Source organism: Solea senegalensis, linkage group LG9 (assembly GCF_019176455.1).
Source record: "Solea senegalensis isolate Sse05_10M linkage group LG9, IFAPA_SoseM_1, whole genome shotgun sequence".
NCBI classification, from domain to species: domain Eukaryota; kingdom Metazoa; phylum Chordata; class Actinopteri; order Pleuronectiformes; family Soleidae; genus Solea; species Solea senegalensis.
Window position 1 is genome coordinate 24,747,047 of NC_058029.1, and position 17,956 is coordinate 24,765,002.

Sequence of the window (17,956 nt, forward strand, 5' to 3'; positions counted from 1 at the left end):
TCTTTTTGGATTAATATATGAACCTTTTTGATGGAGTCTCAGAAAAATTAACTTGTGAGACATTAGAGGAAATCCCATGTAAACTACAACAACTAAACCCATTTAAAGTGGCTTTTATTTCTATGAGCCACCCACCGAAACCACCAAGAACATTTTATGTGAGATTTTATGGGAAGCACTTTCTCGCCACACAGAACTAAATACTGACAATCAATTACCTAGGGAATAGTGTTCGCAATAAATCATTTGGTGTATGAAACATAAAAATGCCATGAATTGCATGAGTTCCCGGCAGCCGAGTGGTGTTTTAAAATTGCTTGTTATATTGGATCAGCTCATCAGGAGGCAGAACAGCGCGCGCTCCGCAGCTCCATGAAACCAGAAGTGGTTCAAATCCAGTCACTGCTTCAGTTTCCTTTCACACACACGTAGCTGGCGTAATCATGCGCAGTCGGTGGAAGTTTAGCGGATGCCCAGCACTGAGTGTGTGTGTGTGTGTGTGTGTGTGATAATCCTGCAGGTACAGAGTGTAGAGCAGCTGCGCAGTGAGTGACGACAGCGCTCTGCGTCTGAACCGAAACAAAGTCGCTCTTTAAGGGCAAAGTGAGGTGAGGGAAGAGAAAGCAGCGCACCGAATTCACAACCTCGCTCTTATCTGTCTGTTTTGATCTGCTGAATTTCTCGAGAATCACAAGGACAGAGAGAGAAAACAAAGTGCAGTTATTTTCTTTTGCTTCATGTAGATACTTGGGCAGTTGATTTCAAACGTTCTTTCTGCATCTGCATCCTGACACTGATGAAGCACATTATTATACACTTTTATTCGACTTTTTGTCCCACAGTATACATTTCACATTTACAACAATTATTCAGTATATTATATTATATATTCAGTAGTATACCAGTAAAAATTATTATTTCTGTAGCACATTTCAGGCATTCACCCAAAATACAAATACAATATGCAATGCAAATTTAAGAATGTATATATATGACAAAATGAATTATGTATGGAGGTGTATTACTGCCACATCAGCAATAAAAAACAATATAGGCTAATAATAATAATCAATTTTTCATAAATGCAAAGTCGCTTTACATTAAAAGCAGGATACACACGATACACTGATCACATTATAACATGATACTGATCTGTTTGTAGTTTGTGGGCGTGGCAGTAGTATGCTTCCTTACTAATGCACTTACACAACATTAAAATACAAATATGAGTATAAATGTAGTACATCACCATCGTCATAGAGTGAGTTGCCTTTCAGCTGGAAGGGTGTGGGTTTGAATCCCGGCTCAGCTAGTCTACATGCCGATGTGTCCATGTTGAGTGTGAATGTGTGATAGAAAAGGTGCTGCACTATGTGAACGTGTGAGAAAAGTGCTCCATAAATACAGAGCATTTACATACAGACAGACGACGTGAGTTAATCATAGTAAAGTCAGCTTTATGTATATTGTTTATTTCAAACTACAGTACATATGTTTCACAATGACCATGAACAGGGGATCTTCATGTGTTTGCTGATATCTGATAATACGTTTTAAAGTCAGAATGGGCCGACTTTAAGTTCACTTTAAAAATGCATGTGTTTTCGGATATTGAGAGCGTTTCACCACATGCATTTACACCTGTCTCTCTCCTTCCACAAAGATTTCAGCAGCAGACCACAGACTCACATCCCATGTGTCACTATATCAACAACAATGTTAGCCGCATGTGAAGTCACGCTGTTGTTTGGACTCCTCTTTGCTGTTCGAAGCAGGGGAAGAAGTGGAAAACCAACAAAATTGAACCCCTTGAACTTTTCAACCTTTTGCCACATTTGAGGCTTCAAACATAAAGTTATAAAATTGAAATTTTTTGTCAAGAATCAACAACAAGTGGGACACAATCGTGAAGTGGAACCAAATTTATTGGATAATTTAAAACTTTATAACAAATAAAAAAACTGAAAAGTGGGGCGTGCAATATTATTCGGCCCCCTTGCGTTAATACTTTGTAGCGCCACCTTTTGCTGCAATCACAGCTGCAAGTCGCTTGGGATATGTCTCTATCAGTTTTGCACATCGAGAGACTGGAATTCTTGCCCATTCTTCCTTGCAAAACAGCTCGAGCTCAGTGAGGTTGGATGGAGAGCGTTTGTGAACAGCAGTCTTCAGCTCTTTCCACAGATTCTCGATTGGATTCAGGTCTGGACTTTGACTGGGCCATTCTAACACCTGGATACCTGGTTTATTTGTGAACCATTCCATTGTAGATTTGGCTTTATGTTTAGGATCATTGTCCTGTTGGAAGTTAAATCTCCGTCCCAGTCTCAGGTCTTTTGCAGACTCCAACAGGTTTTCTTCCAGAATGGTCCTGTATTTGGCTCCATCCATCTTCCCATCAATTTTAACCATCTTCCCTGTCCCTTCTGAAGAAAAGCAGGCCCAAACCATGATGCTGCCACCACCATGTTTGACAGTGGTGATGGTGTGTTCAGGGTGATGAGCTGTGTTGCTTTTACGCCAAACATATCGTTTTGCATTGTGGCCAAAAAGTTCAATTTTGGTTTCATCTGACCAGAGCAAACATTGTGGCAAACATTAAACCACACTTTTTATGGATTTCCTTGAGAAATGGCTTTCTTCTTGCCACTCTTCCATAAAGGCCAGATTTGTGCAGTGTACGACTGATTGTTGTCCTATGGACAGACTCTCCCACCTCAGCTGTAGATCTCTGCAGTTCATCCAGGATGATCATGGGCCTCTTGGCTGCATCTCTGATCAGTCTTCTCCTTGTTCGAGATGAAAGTTTGGAGGGACGGCCGGGTCTTGGTAGATTTGCAGTGGTCTGATACTCCTTCCATTTCAATATGATTGCTTGCACAGTGCTCCTTGCAATGTTTAAAGCTTGGGAAATCTTTTTGTATCCAAATCCAGCTTTAAACTTCTCCACAACAGTATCTCGGACCTGCCTGGTGTGTTCCTTGGTCTTCATGATGCTCTCTGCACTTTAAACAGAATCCTGAGACTATCACAGAGCAGGTGCATTTATACAGAGACCTGATTACACACAGGTGGATTCTATTTATCATCATCAGTCATTTAGGACAACATTGGATCATTCAGAGATCCTCACTGAACTTCTGGAGTGAGTTTGCTGCACTGAAAGTAAAGGGGCCGAATAATATTGCACGCCCCACTTTTCAGTTTTTTATTTGTTAAAAAGTATAAATTATCCAATGAATTTCGTTCCACTTCACTATTGTGTCCCACTTGTTGTTGATTCTTGACAAAAATTTTATAACTTTATGTTTGAAGCCTCAAATGTGGCAAAAGATTGAAAAGTTCAAGGGGGCCGGATACTTTCACAAGGCACTGTATGTGTGTGTATATATGTATATATATATATATATATATATATATATATATATATATATATATATATAAATAAATGTATGTATGTACACACATGTATATATATATATCTATATATACATATATATATATATATATATATATATATATATATATATATAATATAAATAAATAAATGTATGTATGTACACACATATATATATATACATATATATATATATGATGCTGTAACGGATATTCTGCTCCACAGAGAAGAAATAAACCTGACTTTTATTTACATTTTGTGAAGTAGTTCTGAAGTAGTTATGTGTCATTTTTGGATCAGATTTACAAAAATAAATATTCCATATATTCCAAATCTGATCTGGTTATTGTGACCAGATCACTAACACAACAGTTAAATACGTTTTTAAAAATGTGACTAAATGGATAACTGTTTTTAATACATGCCAACTTATGGGTGTGTTCCAGCCGTGCACCTTTTCTCACATTTCTTTGCTTTATATGGTACACTAATTTTAAAACTACAGATAAAAAAACTACAAGATCTGTTATTATATATATATATATATATATATATATATATATATATATATATATATATATATATATATATATATATATAATATAATATATATATATAATTCACACTCTCTCTGTATTTCTCAGTGTAGCTGTGTTTAAATCTTGGGTCATCGTCTCTGTCCATGAAGAGCAAACAGAGGCAGAACAATATTGACATCACGCACCACATGTCAAACCTGACTTTGTGCTTTGTTATTCTCACACACATGAAGAACAGTGACAGATAATAGTTTCAGATGACAGTACATTACACATTAATGTGACACGTTTCGCTTTGGTTTTCCACTCACAATATGCTGTTTAAACTTAACATGCCAAGCAAACTCACATGTCCAGATTACTTTAAATAGCAGTTTCAATTGAAGTCAATTGGACTTGACATTATTTCCTTATGTACTGTTAATTCACTTGTTTGTGCGTCAGGTATTTTTCCACTTGGTCTCCCTCTCTTTTTTTTTATATTTTTCTTTAACTTAAGAAAAATATAGTTTTTTTATATTCTTTAACTTTAAAACTCCACATAAGTGATTTTAAAGATATTAAATTATTTCAAATAACTTAATTGGGGTATCACATTTTATACTGTACACATTTTTGTTTTGGGTAATAGCACTCATTAAGTTACAAAATATCTGAAATTACACAATATTGTTTAACGAATACTGATTTTTACTCCACACTTTTCATAATCAGTGTTAAACAAGTAGACCAGATGTGTTTGGCAGGTTATTATTATGAATTATGAAGAATAACATAGTCATTGATATGGAAATACAAAGAGAGGTAGAGAGATGCAGTCTCACAGCTCACACCTCATGTTATCCTACTCCACCCTCAGACCAGGTTCTGATTACAAGGGTCAATTTGGGACTTTCCTCTTTCCACTGAAGTGTGGAGCTGGCAACGGAAAGCCAAGCTTGTTGTCTAAAGTCCCCCAAACACCCAGAGTCTACAACACAAAAATGCTCAGATGTGTCAGAGCTGATCAACCATTGTGGTCTAAGGTATCGCTGTGTAGGAAAAACACACACGCAACAGCCACTCCCCCTCTGTTATTTGCTGAATGGCTGAGACGTTGGCTGAGGTTCAGTGAACTCTACCAGCATGTGAACAGAAAACAACATTCTCCACATCAGTGTTTTTAAAGCACTGCTGCTGCAGAGTGAATACAGAGAAGACGCAAGGGCACAAATGAGGCAATACATCCACACACACAAAACAGAGAAGTGAGGCCCCCCTGTGTCAAAAGAGCAAAGGTGCATCTCTGAGAAACTTTACATTTGCTCTCTGAGTTAATGGTTGCTACAGCCATACTTAATATAAAGAGTAAGGCAAATCGATGAGATAATAAACATTATACAGAGAGGTCAATCAATAAAATAAATGGTCTGTATTTATTCTAGTATTGACAACTACTCAAAGCTGCTTTACACTAGTTTTGCAATTCGCCCATTTATGCAGCTATGTGCAGTGCCTTTTTAAATATTTCATACCCATTCACACAGCGTCACGGGGTTAAGTGACTTGCACAAGGACACATAGGCATTTAGACTAGTGGAGCCAGGAAACCATCCCACAACCACAGGACTAAAGGAGCACAGAAAAAAAACTGCAGAAGAGATTCAGAAAACCCCAGGGGCTTATGAGGAGAACTTCCCCTTACATATCAAATATTAGCAAACACAAGGGATTTGTAAAAGTAGACAGGCAAGCAGCAATAACATGGCAGTTTAAGTAATGTAAATGTAATATATACATTTTTATATACATATATACACATTCATATATATATACATATATATACATATATATATATGTATATATATACACATGACTTTGCTCACTGTGGACTGGCCATCACTGACTGTTGGGCTGAAATACTTCAAAAACTGTCATTAAAAGCCTTTAGAAAATTGTGTTCTTCACTAAACACTCAGATAATAATCTGGTGTAAGTTAGTGTCTCCCTCTCATGGATGCTGAAGCAAACATTTGGTTCCACAGAGGGAGGAACCCATATTTACTCCTGAAAATGTATCCACATATATGCTATAACCTATTACTACAGTTGTATTCAATCATTATATATCTTACTTTCATTTCAAATGCCACTGTCATTCATTCATTGAGTAAATTCTTCATTTTTTAAAACCCAACCAATAATTACCAAACCCATACTTATCTCTATGCGATAAGAAAAAAAAAACCCAAAAGAAAGTTGCACTGGGTCACAAAAGAAAAAACATATTCCATTAAAGAAATTGCATGCAAAAACTGGACAACTGGAGCGCAGGTAGGAGGCGGAGCCAATCAAACACAGGTGTAACAAACATGACACAGGTGAAACACGTTAGGGCGGGTGTTACATGCCCAGTAGGGGCATCATGTCAGTTTCTTGTTCTCTTCTCCCCACTCTCCCTCCCCTATCCTTCCACCAGGTGCTGATCAAGATGAGCTGCACCTGGGAGGACATGAGGCCACCACCTTGACTTCAGCCATGGCCAATCATCTGACAGGAGGCTCAATAAAGGGGAGCCTGTTGAGGAGCTCTCCCTCTCAATTTGTCTACACTCGATGAAATTGCTGGCTGACAACAACAGTCGTGGTGGGGAAAAGGAGGTAGTTGAGCTTGGGGTACCCTGTACATGGCAGCACGTAGTTAACACTGTGTCTATATACACTAGTTTAGCGGTGGAGCGTTGCCACCCATGTAACATTTTGACCATTATTTTGAACTCTTGTTTTTAGAGAGGACAGGGTTTTTTTTGTTTGGTAACGAAGGTTTAATGTAGGACTGGTTTTGTTTAATTGATTTCATTTATTTGGCACTCCACCTCCCCCCTTTCCTCCCCCACCTTGTATAAACCTGGCTGTTGTATTTAAGTTACTCATTATTAAACGTTATTTCTTTAAAACGTCAACTTTGCCTCATTTAAAATCTTTGGTTTGTCGTGTTGCTGTTCTTTTTTTTTTTCAACAAACAACATAAGAACGTAACACAAATGGGGGCTCGTCCGGGATACTGTGTTCTCTGAGCTAAAAGACAACCCAGAGGTTTGATGAGTCATTGTTTTGTTACCATATTTAACAATGGGTTTTGAGTTGGGGGAGTTTATTGAAAATCCAAGCTTTGATAAACTAGAGTTATGTCGCAAGGATGATTTACTGGCTATTGCAGCGCACTTTAAAATTCCAGTGCAAAAATATGGTGTTAAAAGGGAGATTAAAAACAAAGTATTGGAGAAGTTACTTGAGTTGAATGTTCTCTCAATGTCTGTGTCACTTGGTGACAATCCTTCTGCTGAAGGGGGTTTCTTTTCCTAAAGATGAAGTTGAGCCAGTTATACTACTACTCCCCAGAGTCACATGGATCCAGTATGGATGTTAAAATCAAGATACGCCTTGCTCGTCTTCAGCTGGAGGCACAGGCAGCTTGAAGTAGCGGCCCAGAGAATATCTTCTAGCCAAACTATTATGACAATCAGAAACGTTTAGCAGGCAACCCATATTAAGCAAGTTTTTAATGTTGGTAAAAATGTAGTTTTGGTGGCAACATTTAGGGAGTCGGAGGTCGACTCTTATTTCAACGCATTGGAGAGAATTGCTACTGCATTAGATTGGCCTAAAGACATGTGGCCCATCTTGCTTCACTGCAAGCTGGTAGGCAAAGCACAAGAAGTGGTAGCATCTCTTTCCTTAGAAGAAAGCTTGAAATATGATGTGCTTAAAGAATCATTATTACGTGCATATGCTTGTGCGTATGCTTGTGCGTATGCTTGTGCCAGAGGCCTACCGACAGAAGTTCAGGACTCGTAAGAAGCGTAGTGGACAAACCTTTGTTGAGTTTGCACGAGAAAAAGGGGTTCTGTTTGATAAATGGTGCACTGCTCGTGGGGTTAAAAGTAATTTTGAGTCCCTACGTCAGTTAATGCTACTGGAGGATTTTAAGAATGCTTTGCCAGAGAAACTGGTAGTGTTCTTGAATGAGCAAAAAGTTACCACGTTGTCTAAGGCTGCTGTCTTAGCTGATGAATTTGTATTAACCCACAAAAATGTGTTTGTGTCCTCCTCCCGTCCAGAAAGGAATCCGGTATCGGGTCCTGTGAGATCTAGTCCTGGCTATACTCCTTTTGAGAAGGCTAAGGGCCCACAGTCTACACCACGAGAGACTCGTGAATGTTTCTACTGCCATAAGAAAGGTCACATTATTGTTGATTGTTTATCTCTGAAGTGTAAACAGTTACAACCTCACATGCCACAGCCCAAAAGCATGGGCCTGATTAAAAGTAAGTTTCCTGATATTGAGATCTCACAAACTGTCAGTGACCCTGATCCCTGCTTTAAGCCATTCATTTTGGAAGGCTCAGTTACAGGAGATCCAAAAGACCAGCAACCAGTAAAAATGCTGTGTGACACAGGGGGCTCTCAGTCCATTATTAGAGAAGGCATATTGCCTTTGTCCCATGAAACATCCTGTCAATCAAGCGCCATCATTCAGGGGGTTGGGATGAGATTAATACCTGTCCCTTTACATCGTATACACATTTGTTCTTCCTTGATCAATGGATTCTTTAAAGTCGCAGTGCGTCCTGCTTTGCCAATTCATGGTTTAGATATTATTGTGGGTAATGACTTAGCTGGGGGCAAGGTTATGCCTGTCCCTGAGGTACTGGACAGTCCTGATTTTAGAGTCAGCAAGCATCACACACCCACCTTCTGAGATTAGTCCTGCTTGTGCGGTTACAAGAGCTCAGTCAAAGAAATATGGCATTGACATTTCTGATTCTTTTCTGGGTTCAGAACAGTTTCCTGATGTGGTGACTGAGTCCAACCATCAACCTGACGACAGCAAAGGAGACATGAGATCGTCAATCCCTGGTGCAGGGGTTGGAAACTTCCCAGCTACTAGGGAAGAGTTCATTGCGGCCCGACAAGCTGATGTCACACTCAAAATGTCGCTCAACAATTGTTGACCAGGAAGAAGCTAAGCAGAAGGAAATAGCCTATGTCCTTCATAATGGCCTGTTGATGCGCTGCTGGACTGGTGGTGTCTCAGAGAGCGAGGATTGGGGTGGGATTTATCAGGTTGTAGTGTCTACGGTTTTTCGTTCCCAGGTATTGTCCTTAGCTCATGACCACCCATGGTCAGGACACCTGGGGGTCACAAAGACCTATAACCGAGTCCTTAAACATTTCTTTTGGCCAGGACTTAAATCTGATGTAGTGCAGTACTGTCGTTCTTGTCATGTATGTCAGATGGTTGGTAAACCAAATCAGGTAATTCCCCCCGCTCCTCTCCGTCCCATTCCAGTAACAGGTGAACCATTTGATCGGGTTATTGTAGATTGTGTGGGGCCACTACCAAAAACTAAAGCTGGGAATCAGTTTCTTTTAACCATCATGTGTGCTTCCACCAGGTTCCCAGAAGCTGTACCCCTGCGGAAGATTACAGCTCCAGTGATCACCAAAGCCCTGGTAAAGTTTTTTTCGCTATTCGGTCTGCCAAAAGTGGTTCAAACGGACCAAGGTACAAATTTTAAATCCAATCTGTTTGCTCAGGCCCTGAAATCCTTAGGTGTTAAACACATAACATCTAGCCCTTACCATCCCGAAAGCCAGGGGGCACTTGAGCGATTTCATCAGACTATGAAATCCATGTTGAGGAAGCACTGTTTTGACTCCCAGAAGGATTGGGATGATGGTGTTCCCCTAGTTTTGTTTGCTGCCCGTGAAGCAGTACAGGAGTCACTAGGTTTCAGTCCGGCTGAACTAGTGTTTGGACGTGAGGATAGGGGTCCTTTAAAGGTCCTTAAGGAGCATTTGATCAGCCCGGAATTAAAGGTAAAAAGCATTCCTGAGTATGTGGCCTAGCTCAAAGAGCGTCTCCAGCGGACTTGCTCTTTGGCTAGGAATGCGCTGACCTCTTCCCAACGGAAGATGAAGAAACGTCAACAATGCCTGTTTCAACCCAGAGATAACGAATTGATTCTTTTACCTGTACCTGGTTCTGCTCTCTCACATAAATTTTCAGGTCCTTATGTGGTGGAAAGCAAACTGAGTGATACAAACTACGTCATCAAAACCCCTGACCGCCGGGGGCAGACCAGAGTATGTCATGTCAACATGATGAAACTGTACCGCCCAAGAGGGGATGAAAAGGGGCCACATTCAACCCAAACGTTTTCACCTATGGCTTCACTCTCGGAGGTGACGACTTCCGCTGCTGCTGATGGCCTGGTGATGCGTAACGCTACACCACAGGGGGCGAGACTTAGCAACATTGAGGTATTGTCTGATTTGTCTCATCTCCATAGTGACCAGAGTATTGACATCACCAAACCCATACATGACTTTCCAAGCCTTTTTAGTGATATTCCCTCCCAGACCTCGGTCATCACACATGACATCATTCTGACGAACCCTAGACCAATCAAACAGCGGGCCTATCAGGTTGGTCCAGCGAAGAGAGAGATGATGAAAAAAGAGGTTGACTATTTGTTGCTGAATGGATTTGCAGTACCGAGTTGTAGTTCCTGGAGTTCTCCTTGTGTCCTAGATGTCAAGTCTGAGATTCTGTACTGACTTCCGAAAGGTAAACTCAATTACTGTCCCTGATGCACATCCTTTACCTCGTATTGACGATTGCATTGATGAGATTGGACCTGCGAGGTATGTTAGCAAACTCGACATGTTAAAGGGATACTGGCAAGTTCCTTTAATTAGGGTCATCAGACAGTTTAGTGATTGGGCGACTGTTGAGAATGGCTTCAACTTCACAGATAACAGTACAAAAACTCTCATCATCCATGGTTTGTTGTTTAACGATGGAGTACAACACCTTTCTTATGAGGCGAATGATTCGCTACCATGCTCCACCGTGATGAGATCCAGCCGGAGGGTTAAATGTCCATTTTATTCCTCTTTTTGCCAAAGCACTCTGTATTTTGTTGTGATCCCGGTTTCTGAGAGCTTCCCTCAGTTCTCTTTCCACTCCCACAAAATTTGTACCATTGTCTGACCTGAGGTTGGTGACTTGTCCACGTCGACACATAAACCCGTCGAATGGCATTTATGCATGAATCTGTAGTGAGTGAGTGGGCTACTTCAAGATGTACTGCTCGACTAGTCATGCATGTGAAGACCACTCTGTATCTTTTGACCAGGCTGAGACCTCTTTTGATTTCAAATGGTCCAAAATAATCCACACCCATCTTAGTAAATGGTGGTAAGTCTGGCAAGATTCTTTCCACTGGAAGGTCAGACATTTTCTGTTCTCCAACTCTCCCCTGAAGACGACAACAAATAACACAGTCAGCAATGATTTTTCTGCAGGCAGTGTTTGCATTCGTAATCCAGTAGGTTTTTCGAAGAGCAGATATCATGTGATTACGTTCAGCATGACCCACTTGGTTGTGAATGTGTTGTAAAATGAGTTTAGATATTGGCTGATCCTTAGATAGAATTATGGGATGTTTCATTGTCTCAGGCATGGATGCCTTCCTAAGTCGGCCTCCTACTCTTTCCCTTTTCCCCTTTGAAATCTTTGCTGTTGGCAGAGGCGAACAATTTCCAGTTCTGCATAATATAAATCATCCCGGGTCAACACCAGTCCTTTGTTTTTATTGCATGAGTGTTCATGAGGTGATTTACCTTGTTTCCTTAGTTCTTGAAGCAGATCTTTAAACTTAAAAAACCAGGCGACTGAAGTTTTCAGTTTTTCCCAATCTGAAAAATAGTTGAGAAGCATGTTCTTAGCATTGGATGCATCATCAACAATACAAGCATTAATCATGATGTCTCGTTTGACCTCAGGGTCATCCAGGGTGACGACAGGTTTGTTCACCTCCTGTTTTGGCCAGTTTCTTTCATCAGTCAGAGGAAACTCTGGCCCTTTGATCCATCGCTCACATTTTAGAAAATCATCTGCTGACAGTCCTCTTGAGGCCTCATCAGCAGGGTTCTTCTTAGATTCTATGTATCTCCATTGGGCCACTTCTGTAGCTTCACGTATAACAGCCACTCTGTTTGTTACAAATGTGTGGAATCTCTTTGTTTCACTTGAAATGTAATTAAGCACAGTTGTGCTATCGGTCCAGAAAATTGACTGGTCCAATTCCAGTAGAAGCTCCTTTGTAATCATCTTGTCCAGTCTGACAGCTAATACAGCAGCTATAAGTTCAAGTCTGGGTATTGTGGTTTGTTTCATGGGAGCAACTCTGGACTTTCCAACCATGAAAACAACGTTTACTTCTTTAGAAATGCCTTTCAGTCTCAGATTAGAAACAGTGACGTATCCATTTTCACTAGCATCTGAGAAGTGATGTAGCTGTGCATCGCTTTCCTTTCCAAAGTCCTTTGGCTTGATACACCGTTCCACTATTAACAGTGACAGTTTATGAAGATTTGTCAGCCACTGTGTCCAATTCCGTAAAAAGGTTTGTGATATTTTGTCATCCCAACCAATTTTTCTTTTGCACAGCTCTTGTAGCATCAGCTTGGGAGGTAGTGTGAATGGTGACAAGAATCCAAGAGGATCGTAGATAGAATTAACCACTGACAAGACTCCACGGCGTGTACACGGATGACTTTCAAGTGCAATCTTGAACATGAACATGTCGGATTCTGCGCACCAGTGCAACCCAAGAGCTCTTTCCAGAGGTAAGTTATCTTTATCCAAATTGAGCTCTTTGGATGCTTTAGAACGATCTCCTTCAGGGATGCTTGCTGTAACTGCTCGACTATTGCTCATCCACTTTGAAAGCCAAAAGCCTCCCTTTGCACATGCAGAAGTGAGATCTTGCACCATCTGCAAAGCTTCTTGTTCTGAGGACACAGACTTTAAACAATCGTCCACGTAGAAGTTTTTTTTTATGGTCTGTAACACTTTGTCACTGTAATGAGCCACGTTGTGATCACCAACTCTCTTTAGTGCATAATTGGCCCAGTTTGGTGAAGATGTTGCCCCAAAAATATGAACCTTCATTCTGAAATCCACCAAAGGTTGTATCACATCTCCATTATGCCACCACAAAAAACAAAGAAAGTCAACATGTTTCTGGGATACTCTCAACTGGTGAAACATAGCTTGAACGTTGGTCATTATAACAACAAATTCCTGTCTGAATCTCAGAAGAACACCAAAAAGGGAATTTGTGAGATCCGGGCCTTGTAACAGCTGGCTGTTCAAGGAGGTGCCTTTGTAACTTGCTCCACACTCTTAATGTTTTCTTTTTAGGATGATACACCCCACGATGTGGTATGTACCAGATTTTGCCTTAAGTTCCTTTCAGTTGTTGTTGAGGCACCTGCTCCGCGTAACCCATTTTTAATGACATCATCAAGGAAGTGCACATACTCCTGATGATATTCTTTGTTCCTCTGAAACTTTCTTTTCAAGCTCATGACATGCCGTTCAGCAATGCACCGATTGTTTGGCATTATGACATCATCATCCTTAAAGGGCAAGTCAACACAGTAGTGGTTGTGTTGTTTTTTCCATGATCTGGAGAAATCGCATATCCTCTTTTGACATTAAGATGTCATCACATGACCTTTCATTGAAGTCTTGATTGTATTGTGTAATCAACAACTGTTCCAATTTATCAATGGAGATCCTATTGACAGTGACAGTAGGGCAGCCATTCTTCCCCGTATCACTTCCACTTCCTATAAGTGGGCCGTTCACCACCCATCCCAGTAGGGTTCAAACAGCATAGGGTCCATTGCTACAGCTGTTAATGATTTCCCAAGCTTTGGGGCATTTGTGCCAATCAACAAATCCACTCCAACATCAAGCTTGGGAACTTTAATCCTTTGCAGATAAGGCCATTTTCTGATATCCTTTTCTGTTACAATATTGTGTCTCGTAACCGGCATGGTTTGCTGAGTGTAAACCTCAGGAAAGTCTAGAAAACTGTTGTCATCATAACCAGCTACTTCCAGTCCAGTCAGAACATGAGTCTTTACAGTATGTGCCTGTTCCATAGTTCGCAGGAAGATGTGTGTTTGGATGCTGTCCATGTTCAGCTGTCTCATCAAGCGTTCTGTACAAAAGGTTGCCGAGCTTCCTGGATCAAGGAAAGCGTAAATTGTCAAAATTTTATTTCCATTCTTAACCTTTACTTGCACACGTACAATTGAGAGAACACATTCCTGTTTACCGGCCCCAGTACGAGCGCAGGTCTGCTGAGGGACAACAGTGTTGTTTGGTTGTTCAGATGTTGTGAATTTAGCAGCATTGTGAAGAATTGTGGGATGCTTGGAGTTGCATACATTACATGTTAGACGATTTTTGCAAGTCTTGCTGATATGACCTGGTTTTAGACAGCCAAAACAAACATTACTCTGCCTTAAAAGATCAATTTTCTCACGATGCATCTTTCTCTTAAGATATACACAATCTTCTATTGTGTGATCCTCTTTACATACGCAACATGATGTGGTCTTGCTTTTTGATTTGGTAAAGGCATGGGAGATTGGTGTTTCTGTAGACTTTATATCTGCTGAAGTGTTGACAGCTGCCACAGTGGCAGGATATTTATTTCTGGTTCCAGATCTTATGAGAGTTTTTCCTTTAGATGCAGCAGTCTGTGTGTCTTGTATGTAACCAAAGACATGATCGGAGAGAATTTTGATCTGATGTTCTAGAAAATGGACCAAATCAGAGAACAAGACTCTGCTTCCACGTCTCTCCTGTAAGTCACAAGCAGCTGCTCTCCACTTTTCTCACGTTACATCACAAGTTGTTTCAAGTGTGAGGGTACATTCATCTCTGCCATGAACTGTAGACTTTCCATCATATTACAGCATCCTCTCAAAAAAAACATGTATGTTTGAAGAGAACCAACATCTTCAGTTTTTATTGGTGGCCAACTTAAGGCTTTCTCCATGTAAGCTGCTCCAATTTGCATTTCATTGCCAAAGTGTTCCTTTAACAAATACCTGGCTCTGTCATAGCCTTGATCATTTGGCATGTGATAGCAGCTTCTGATCAGTTCTCTTGGCTGCCCCCTGGTGTACTGTTCTAGGTAGTACAAGCAGTCCTGGAGATTACTGACTCCCTGTTCAAATGCCATGATAAAAGCTCTATACCGTAGAGGGTCACCATCAAATACGTGTATTGCTCGAGGTGGAAGAGATGCTGAGTGCTGATGTTGAACTAAATGAGCAGTGATTTCTGTATGTCGCTGCATAATTATTAATTAATAATTAATATTTGCCAATGTCCTGAATTTCGTTTTCATTTGTGATCATTTGTGGTGTGTTAGAAACATTGAATGACCTGTGGTCTTGTAGTGAATTGTAGACAGGTGTATTGCCTCCTAGTGGCCTTTGAAAGGATTGCATTGGTTGTACTGAAGTGAGTTTTTCCCATAGTTGTGTTTGGGCAGGTTTTCTTTCCTTAGGACGTGCATCACGCAGGTGTGAGGGTTGTTGTTGTTGTAATGGTGGCTCTGTCGTTGGACTGGTGCAGAGCCACTTCCCACCACGCTGTTTTCCAGTATGGCTATTTTAGCTGTAGCAGCAGCCAATTGTGTTTCAATTTCCAATTGCTCCTTTTGTCTTTTCAATTTTTCCTGTTCAGCGTGCAGTTTTTCCTTCTGAGCCTCCAGTGCATGTTTCTTCTCCAGAGCAGCCACGTGTTGGATTAGTGTTGCCTTTCCAGCCTTTGCTCGTACGCATGCAGAACTTGTGATAGAAGATTTGGACTTAGATGAGACCCGAGTTTATCCAGGGGGGGAAACATTTGAAATGCTGTCATTGGGTTGAATATCATCCTCATGGTCAGCATTTGGTTGAATCTCATCCTGAATTACAGACTTTGTAATTCTTTGTCACAGTGTTTTGGAGCATCCTTAAACCATTTGTTCACATCACACATGACATTTTTATTTGCTTGAATTTTCTGTTTAAACCATGTTTGCTGCCTTTCATACTCTTCTTCAGGCAGTGGCATTTCCAATAATGCATCATGAGTTTCAGCAGCAGCATCACATAGCTTATTAAACTCCTTTAAAAGGTTCTCAACACTACACAAAGTATCAGTTGTTATTTTGACAAATAGCAGATTATCGAGCTGCAGCTTAATTTTGGATGCTTGCTTCAAGGTTAACTTCCGGTTCTTTTGTAGGTTTTCCATTAGAAGTGAAACACCTTTTACAGTTCATTTTCTCTCTCTTTTTTCAACATCACTTTTTGCAGCACATTCCTCCGAAATAACATTTTCAACATCAGCGCTTTCTTCCATTTTCAAACTGTCAATATGTCAACATGTGACGTCAGCAGCAGAACAATATCAGTAATTCACAGGTGGTAATTAGTTCCTCCAGTTTCCAATTAACTTTGCATTTCATATATCTTTTCCATCCCATCAACATCCATGAAATCATGAAATCCAGTTCCAACAACACAGTCCAGTTTCCTTAAATCACTCAAACAGGCTCAGGTTTATTATCTGCTGTGTCTCATTTTACCATCTTCATTTGCAGCACTGTCTGGTGAAGAGAGAAAGTGTTTGCAAGATCCATGGCTCCCAGCAGCCTTCTTCAAATAATGTCCTTTTTCTCCACAGGGCTGGCGGTGACTATTCAAAAACAAAAACAAAAACTTAGTTGTCACCTGATGGTGGATGGAGGAAGAACTGTACTCGAGTTCAGAGGAAATAACAAAAAAGGAAAAAAGGTTGTCTCTTTGGGTGTTCCCATTTATTGCAGCAAAAAAGTTATTAACAAACAGAAAAATTGTAGTTGTAGATGTGGATTGTGGCAAACAAAAAATTCCTGGCTTTCCTCTGGCTGTTGGTAAGAACTGTGTGCCCACCACCATCCAACTCAAACTAATTACACTCATTTAAGGCAGCTGGGCTGCTGCTGTGTCAAGCAAAGAAAAAGAAAACGGTACTGCACCCTTGTGGTCAAAAATAAAACTTGCACAAGACACTAACTCGAAAAATGGCTCCTACAGTAAAGAATGTTTATAATTTATGTCATGACTCCTGGGTTTTCTGTTTAGACCTTTGATGATTATCTGGCTTCTCATCATAATTTAAAACAGATCAATCCTGTCTCCTGAGTGATGAGTTAAATTCAGAAACGTCACATAATGTGTGTGGAACACTTGTCATTAGTGATTCATTCATATTGCATATCCACGTATGCAATTCTCCAGGCAGTGCCGTGCCAATCCCCTGGTACGAGGTCCTTTTTTAGTACCTGCTCGGCGAGGTTCCACGCATGCTTACTGGTCCGAGTGCTGTCACAGCTCTGGTCTTGGAGGAAGTACTGAACAAATACTTTTACTGAACTGATTCTAGTGATTCAGTTACACCGAAAATAACTGCTCTACAAGTCACTAGTCACTCGTTTGTGTGTATGTGTGTCTTGTGTAAAACAAAGTCACTGTAGTTTCATGCAGCTGTGCAGTGATGACTCCGCCCACGTTGAGTAGGTACATTTTTACCAAGGTGGCCGGGAACATAGTGGAAAAGGGCCATTAGAGTGTAAAATTGACCGAATCCCCATATTGCATACAGTTGGTTTATGATTTACATTTGTATTTGCTCTTATGTTTTATACATACCGTGTATGTAATTGTGTCATGTGTGTTTTTACAACATACTGTATGTGCAGTAAACTTTAGAGGTTTGAGGATAGTAAAAATTATACACATCTTCTGAGGTCCACAACACTGAAATGAAAATAACTCATCACTAATGTACCAGCAAAGTAAACATTATAAACAATCACAATTATGATTGAAATTAAAGCTGCAGTGTGTAACTTGTGTAAACTGGTGAGTTTTTGTTCATGTTATTATTCTGCTTCTGTTTGGTCATTGTGACTGAGAATGATGTTATTATTATTTGACTGATTATTGATTATTTGTTTCTGAAAACAGGCTCTGTCAAGCAACACTGTCAGACCTGACTGAGGGAGCGTCTGTGTGTATACAGCAGCAGTGCAGGGGCGGGTGGTGACAAGACAGTTTTAGTCCATCAAACT